The 7,402-nt window shown below is 37.8% G+C and overlaps 1 pseudogene; it reads left to right on the top strand.

Annotated features, from left to right (window-relative positions):
- Positions 1 to 1,803: 1,803 nt before the first annotated feature.
- Positions 1,804 to 6,246, top strand: LOC118884317 (annotated as a pseudogene).
- The last annotated feature ends 1,156 nt before the right edge of the window (positions 6,247 to 7,402 follow it).

Here is a 7,402-nt window from a genome sequence, read left to right on the forward strand (position 1 = left end):
ATAATCCAAGGATCAAATAAGAAATTACATTGGAAATTAGAATATATTTTGAATTGTACTAAAAACATATCAAAGTTTGTGGGTTGCAGTTAAAGCCTTGTTTAAAGGGAAATTTACTGCTTCATAAATAAGGTAGTAAAGAAGAAAGACTGAAAATCAATTTATCTGAGAAACCATCTCAAGAAGTTAAAAAAATAGCAAATGAACAAGATGGAAGAAAACAATAAATGTAAGAAAATGAATTTTTGATAATAATAATAATGTTTAATAAATAAACTTATAAACACAGGAGAAACAAAGACAAAAGTTGGCTCTTTCAGTAGACTAAAAGCATAGATCAGGAGTAAGAAAACTTTTTCTGGAAAGGGCTAAGTAAATTATTTTTTTAGTCTTGGCAAGCCTATGGTCTCTCTGCAACTCGTTATCTGGCACTGCAGTATGAAAGCAATCATAAACAATAAATGAATAGGTGCGGCTGTGTCCCAGTAAAACTTTATTGACAAAAACAGATCCAAAGCTAGATTTGGCCCAAGCCTATAATTGACCAGCCTGAAAAGGATGAGCCCAGAGATGATATGTGTGTGAGAGAGAGAAGAATGGAGACAGACAAAGAGGGGACACAAACAACAAAAATTAGGAATGAAAAACGTGACATCAAGGCTTGCGCAAGCCTCTTAGAGAGTCTCATCCACCAGAGGGCAGACAGCAGAAGCAAGAAGAACTACAATCCCGCAGCCTGTGGAACAAAAACCACTTTCACAGAAAAATAGACAAAATGAAAAGGCAGAGGTCATGTACCAGATGAAGGAACAAGATAAAACCCCAGAAAAACAACTAAATGAAGTGGAGATAGGCAACCTTCCAGAAAAAGAATTCAGAATAATGATAGTGAAGATGATCCAGGACTTCGGAAAAAAATTGGAGGCAAAGATCAAGAAGATGCAAGAAATGTTTAACAAAGACCTAGAAAAATTAAAGAACAAACAAACAGAGATGAACAGTACAATAACTGAAATGAAAAATACACTAGAAGGAATCAACAGCAGAATAACTGAGGCAGAAGAACGAATAAGTGAACTGGAAGACAGAATGGTGAAATTCACTGCTGCAGGAGAGAACAAAGAATGAAAAGAAATGAAGACAGTCTAAGAGACCTCTGGGACAACATTAACACACATACATTCGCATTATAAGGGTCCCAGAAGGAGAAGAGAGAGAGAAAAGACCGCAGAAAATATTTGAAGAAATTATAGTCAGAAACTTCCCTAACTTGGGGAAGGAAATAGCCACCCAAGTTCAGGAAGCACAGAGTCCCAGGCAGGATAAACCCAAAGAGAAACATGCCAAGACACATGGTAATCAAATTGACAAAAATTAAAGACAAAGAAAAGTTATTAAAAGCAACAAGGGAGGGCTCCCCTGGTGGTGAAGTGGTTAAGAAACTGCCTGCCAATGCAGGGGACACAGTTTCGAGCCTTGGTCTGGGAAGATCCCACATGCAGCAGAGCAACTAAGCCTGTGCGCCACAACTACTGAGCCCACGGGCCACAACTATTTTAGCGTGCATGCCTAGAGTCTATCCCCTGCAACAAGAGAAGCCAGCGCAACAAGAAGCGTGCAAACCACAATGAACAGTATCACCTGGTCACCGCAACTAGAGAAAGCCCACATGCAGCAACGAAGACCCAATGCAGCCAAAAATTAATTAATTAATTAATTAATTATTTTTAAAAAAGCAACAGGGGAAAAACGACAGACAACATATAAGGGAACTCCCAAAAGGTTAACAGCTGATTTCTCAGCAGAAACTCTACAAGCCAAAAGGCAGTGGCACGTTATATTTAAAGTGATGAAAGGGAAGAACCTACAACCAAGATTAATCTACCCGGCAAGGATCTCATTCACATTCGATGGAGAAATCAAAAGCTTTACAGACAAGCAAAAGTTAAGAGAATTCAGCACCACCAAAACAGCTCTACAACAAATGCTAAAGGAACTTCTCTAAGTGGGAAACACAAGAGAAGAAAAGGACCTACAAAAACAAACCCAAAACAACTAAGAAAATGGTAACAGGAACATACATATCAGTAATTACCTTAAATGTGAATGGATTAAATGCTCCAACCAAAAGACACAGGCTCGCTGAATGGACACAAAAACAACACCCACATATATGCTGTCTACAAGATACCCACTTCAGACCCAGGGACACATACAGACTGAAAGTTAGGGGATGGAAAAAGATATTCCATGCAAATGGAAATCAAAAGAAAGCTGGAGTAGTAATACCCATATCAGATAAAATAGACTTTAAAATAAAGAATGTAACAAGAGACAAGGAAGGACACTACATAATGATCAAGGGATCGATCCAAGAAGAAGATATAACAATTATAAATATATATGCACCCAACATAGGAGCACCTCAATACATAAGGCAAATGCTAAAAGCTATAAATGAGGAAATCGACAGTAACACAATAATAGTAGGGGACTTCAACACCTCACTTACACCAATGGACAGATCATCCAGAAAGAAAATTAATAAGGAAACACAAGCTTTAAATGACACAATAGACCAGATAGATTTAATTGATATTTATAGGACATTCTATCCAAACACAGCAGATTATACTTTCTTCTCAAGTGCACATGGAACATTCTCGAAGATAGATCACATCTTGGGTAACAAATCAAGCCTCAGTAAATTTAACAAAATTGAAATCATATCAAGAATCTTTTCTGACCACAACACTATGAGATTAGAAATCAATTACAAGGGAAAAAAACACAAACACATGGAGGCTAAACAATATGTTACTAAATAACCAAGAGATCACTGAAGAAATCAAAGAGGAAATCAAAAAATACCTAGAGACAAATGACAATGAAAACACGACAATCCAAAACCAATGGGATGCAGCAAAAGCAGTTCTAAGGGGGAAGTTTATAGCAATACGATCCCTCTTCAAGAAACAATAAAAATCTCAAATAAACAATCTAACCTTACACCTAAAGGAACTAGAGAAAGAAGAACAAACCCCAATGTTAGTATAAAGAAAGAAGTCATAAAGATCAGAGCAGAAATAAATGAAATACAAACAAAGAACACAATAGCAAATATCAATAAAACTAAAAGCTGGTTCTTTGAAAATATAAACAAAATTGATAATCCATTAACCAGACTCATCAAGAAAAAGAGGGAGAGGACTCAAATCAATAAAATTTGAAGTGAAAAAGGAGAAGTTACAACAGACCACCACAGAAATTCAAAGCGTCATAAGAGACTACTACAAGCAAATCTATGCCAATAAAATGGACAACCACTATTATTCAACATAGTTTTGGAAGTTCTAGCCATGAAAAGAAGACAAATTGGAAAAGAAGAAATAAAACGGTCACTGTTTGAAGATGACATGATACTATACATACATAATCCTAAAGATGTCACCAGAAAAATACCAGAACCAATCAATGAATTTGGTAAAGTTGCAGGATACAAAATTAATGCACAGAAATCTCTTGCATTCATATACACTAACAACAAAAGATCAGAAAGAGAAATTAAGGAAACAATCCCATTCACCATTGCAACAAAAAGAATAAAATACCTAGGAATAAACCTACCTAAGGAGGTAAAAGACCTGTACTCAGAAAACTATAAGACACTGATGAAAAAAAATCAAAGATGACACAAACAGATGGAGAGATATACCATGTTCTTGGATTGAAAGAATCAATATTGTGAAAATGACTATACTACTCAAAGCAATCTACAGATTCAACGCAATCCCTGTCAAATTACCAACAGCATTTTTTACAGAACTAGAACAAAAAGTCTTGTGGAGACACAAAAGATCCCAAATAGCCAAAGCAATCTTGAGGAAAAAAATGGAGCTGGAGGAATCAGCCCCCCTGACTTCCGACTATACTACAAAGCTACAGTAATCAAGACAATATGGTACTGGCACAAAAACAGAAATTTAGATCAATGGAACAGGATACGAAGCCCAGAGATAAACCCACGCACCTATGGTCAACTAATCTATGACAAAGGAGGCAAGGATATACAATGGAGAAAAGACAGTCTCTTCAATAAGTGGTGCTGGGAAAACTGGACAGCTACATGGAAAAGAATGAAATTAGAACACTCCCTAACACCATACACAAAAATAGACTCAAAATGGATTAAAGACCTAAATGTAAGACCGGATGCTATAAAACTCTTAGAGGAAAACATAGTAAGAACACTCTTTGACATAAATCACAGCAAGATCTTTTTTGATCCACCTCCTAGAGTAATGGAAATAAAAACAAAAATAAACAAATGGGACCTAATGAAACTTCAAAGCTTTTGCACAGCAAAGGAATCTATAAACAAGATAAAAAGACGACCCTCAGAATGGGAGAAAATATTTGCAAATGAATCAATGGACAAAGGATTAATCTCCAAAATGTAAAAACAGCTCATGCAGCTCAATATTAAAAAAACAAAGAACCCAATCAAAAAATGGGCAGAAGACCTAAATAGACATTTCTCCAAAGAAGACATACAGATGGCCAAGAGGCACATGAAAAGATGCTCAACATCACTGATTATTAGAGAAATGCAAATCAAAACTACAATGAGGTTATCACCTCACACTGGTTAGAATGGGCATCATCAGAAAATCTACAAACAATAAGTGCTGGAAAGGATGTGGAGAAACGGGAACCCTCTTGCAGTGTTGGTGGGAATGTAAATTGATACAGCCACTATGGAGAACAGTATGGAGGTTCCTTAAAAAACTAAAAATAGAATTACCATATGACCCAGCAATCCCGCTACTGGGCATATACCCAGAGAAAACCATAATTCAAAAAGACACATTCACCCCAATGTTCATTGCAGCACTATTTACAATAGCCAGGTCATGGAAGCAACCTAAATGCCCATGGACAGACAAATGGATAAAGATGTGGCACATATATACAATGGAATATTACTCAGCCCTTAAAAAGGAACGAAATTGGGTCATTTGTAGAGATGTGGATGGACCTAGAGACTGTCATACAGAGTGAAGTAAGTCAGAAAGAGAAAAACAAATATTGTATATTAACACATATATGTGGAATCTTGAAAAATGGTACAGATGAACTGGACTGCAAGGCAGAAATAGAGACACAGATGTAGAGAACAAATGTATGGACACCAAGGGGGGAAAGCGAGGTTGGGGGGGGGTTGGTGGTGGGATGAATTGGGAGATTGGGATTGACATACATACACTAATATGTATAAAATAGGTAACTAATAAGAACCTGCTGTATAAAAAATAAACAAAATAAAGTTTAAAAAAATGAAAAAATATTAAAAAAAAAGGAAAAGGTGACATCATAACAGGTCCTATATTGAAAAAATCATAAGAGCTTATTATGAGCAACTTTAAGCCAATTAATTTAAAAATTTAGATGAAATGTACCCTAAGGAAAGCTCAACTTACCAAATCTAAGAATAAACTCCAAATAGTTCTATTTCTATTACAGGAATAAGCCCATAATCTAAAGCCTTCCCTCAATGAGAATCTTAAATCCAGAAGAATTCACCAGTCCCTTCCATCAAATATTTGCCAATTAAAAATTGTCACTTGCCATCTGCCTCTACAAGGATGAAGTCTCTGGCCACTGACCTTCAACACACTCTGAAAGGAGTTTAGGGTAGAGATCAGGAATGAGGCACTCTGTGCTCTGAGAAAAACTGGCAGAACAGGCCTTCAGATAAATATTTTTCAGAAGAAGACTTTATGAACCAGAAGTGAGTTCTCACCAGTCACCACGCCTGCTGGCATCTTGATCTTGGACTTTCCAGCCTCCAGAACAGTGAGAAATAAATATTTGTTGTTTAAAATACCCCATCTGGCTGCTCCCAACGGGTCTGAGCCTCGCCAGCCCCTCCCCCAGGAGACCATTGCAGTCAGCCAGCCCCTGCTTCTTGGTAACCATGTGTGACCAAAAGGCTGTGATCAAAAATGCCAATATGTCAGAGGAGATACAACAGGACTTGCTGGAGTGTGCTACTCAGGCACTGGAGAAATATAATATAGAGAAGCACATTGCAGCCCATATCAAGAAGGAGTTTGACAAGAAGTACAACCCCACCTGGCACTGCATTGTGGGGAGGAACTTCGGTAATTATGTGACACATGAAACCAAAGACTTCATCTACTTCTACCTGGGCCAAGGGCCATTCTCCTGTTCAAATCTGGTTAAAAGCATGGACTGTGCCACATACCCTGTGATCCATCACAAGAACTGCAGCCTAAATTCCAAATACCAGAGACTGAAATCTTCAGCCTTGCCTAAGGGAACACCTCGATGTTTATAGTGTTGTTTTGTACAGGGCATTCTCTGTACTAGTTTGTTGTGGTTATAAAGCAATTAGCAAAACAGCTTACATTTGTATTTATTTTCTATTCCATACCTCTCTGCCCCATGTTTCTTCTCTTCAGAATCCATTCCTTTAAAGAAATAAATCTGTTAGAGAAATGTGCATTAATTATGATTTGTCCAAATAATCTATAATAATAATAATCTAGGGTTGAAGATGGCCTATTATTTGATATTGGGTAGGTTGGTGGGGGTGATTCCTTGAAGTTTCTGTGCGATATAATAGACTAGCCTATTCAATACTCTTGAGTTTCATTCTTGCCCATCCTGCTACTGTTGTGCATGGAAGAATACTACTTAAAAGTGCATGTTGAGAAATGCATGGGAGAGAAACTATTGGATTAACTTTTACTCCTAATCTGATAAATACTTTCCTTAAGTGCTCATTTTGTTAAAAGATACTGATTTAGAGTGTTCTGGACCTTAGTCCTCAATTGGTGATGAACGTGTAGTAGAACTCCCTTAAACCTTCTATAGCTGTAAAATGGAAATAAGCTGATAAGAAAGTTGGGCTACTGAGAAATTTGTTGGGCTCTAGACTATGTCCCCTCCTCTGCCTTGGCCAAAGTATACTCTAAAGATTAAAGGCGGTCTTAAAAGGGAAAAAGCTTCCTGCATACTCTATTAGAATCACATGGAAGGCTGGTGCACACGAGACCTTCTGTGCACCACTTCCCTGGTGGTGCAGTGGTTAAGAGTCCGCCTGCCAATGCAGGGCACACAGGTTCGAGCTCTGGTCTGGGAAGATCCCACATGCCACAGAGCAACTAAGCCCATGCACCACAACTACTGAAGCCCACATGCCTAGAGCCCGTGCTTGGAAACAAGAGAAGCCACTGCAATGAGAAGCCTCCACAATGAGAGGCCTGCGCATCGCAACAAAGAGTAGCCCCCGCTCACCGAAACTAGAGAGGGCCCACATACAGCAATGAAGACCCAACGCAGCTAAAAATAAATAAATAAAAGTAAAAAAAAAAAA

The sequence above is a fragment of the Balaenoptera musculus genome, chromosome 18 (genome assembly GCF_009873245.2).
Source record: "Balaenoptera musculus isolate JJ_BM4_2016_0621 chromosome 18, mBalMus1.pri.v3, whole genome shotgun sequence".
Taxonomy (NCBI): Eukaryota; Metazoa; Chordata; class Mammalia; order Artiodactyla; family Balaenopteridae; genus Balaenoptera; species Balaenoptera musculus.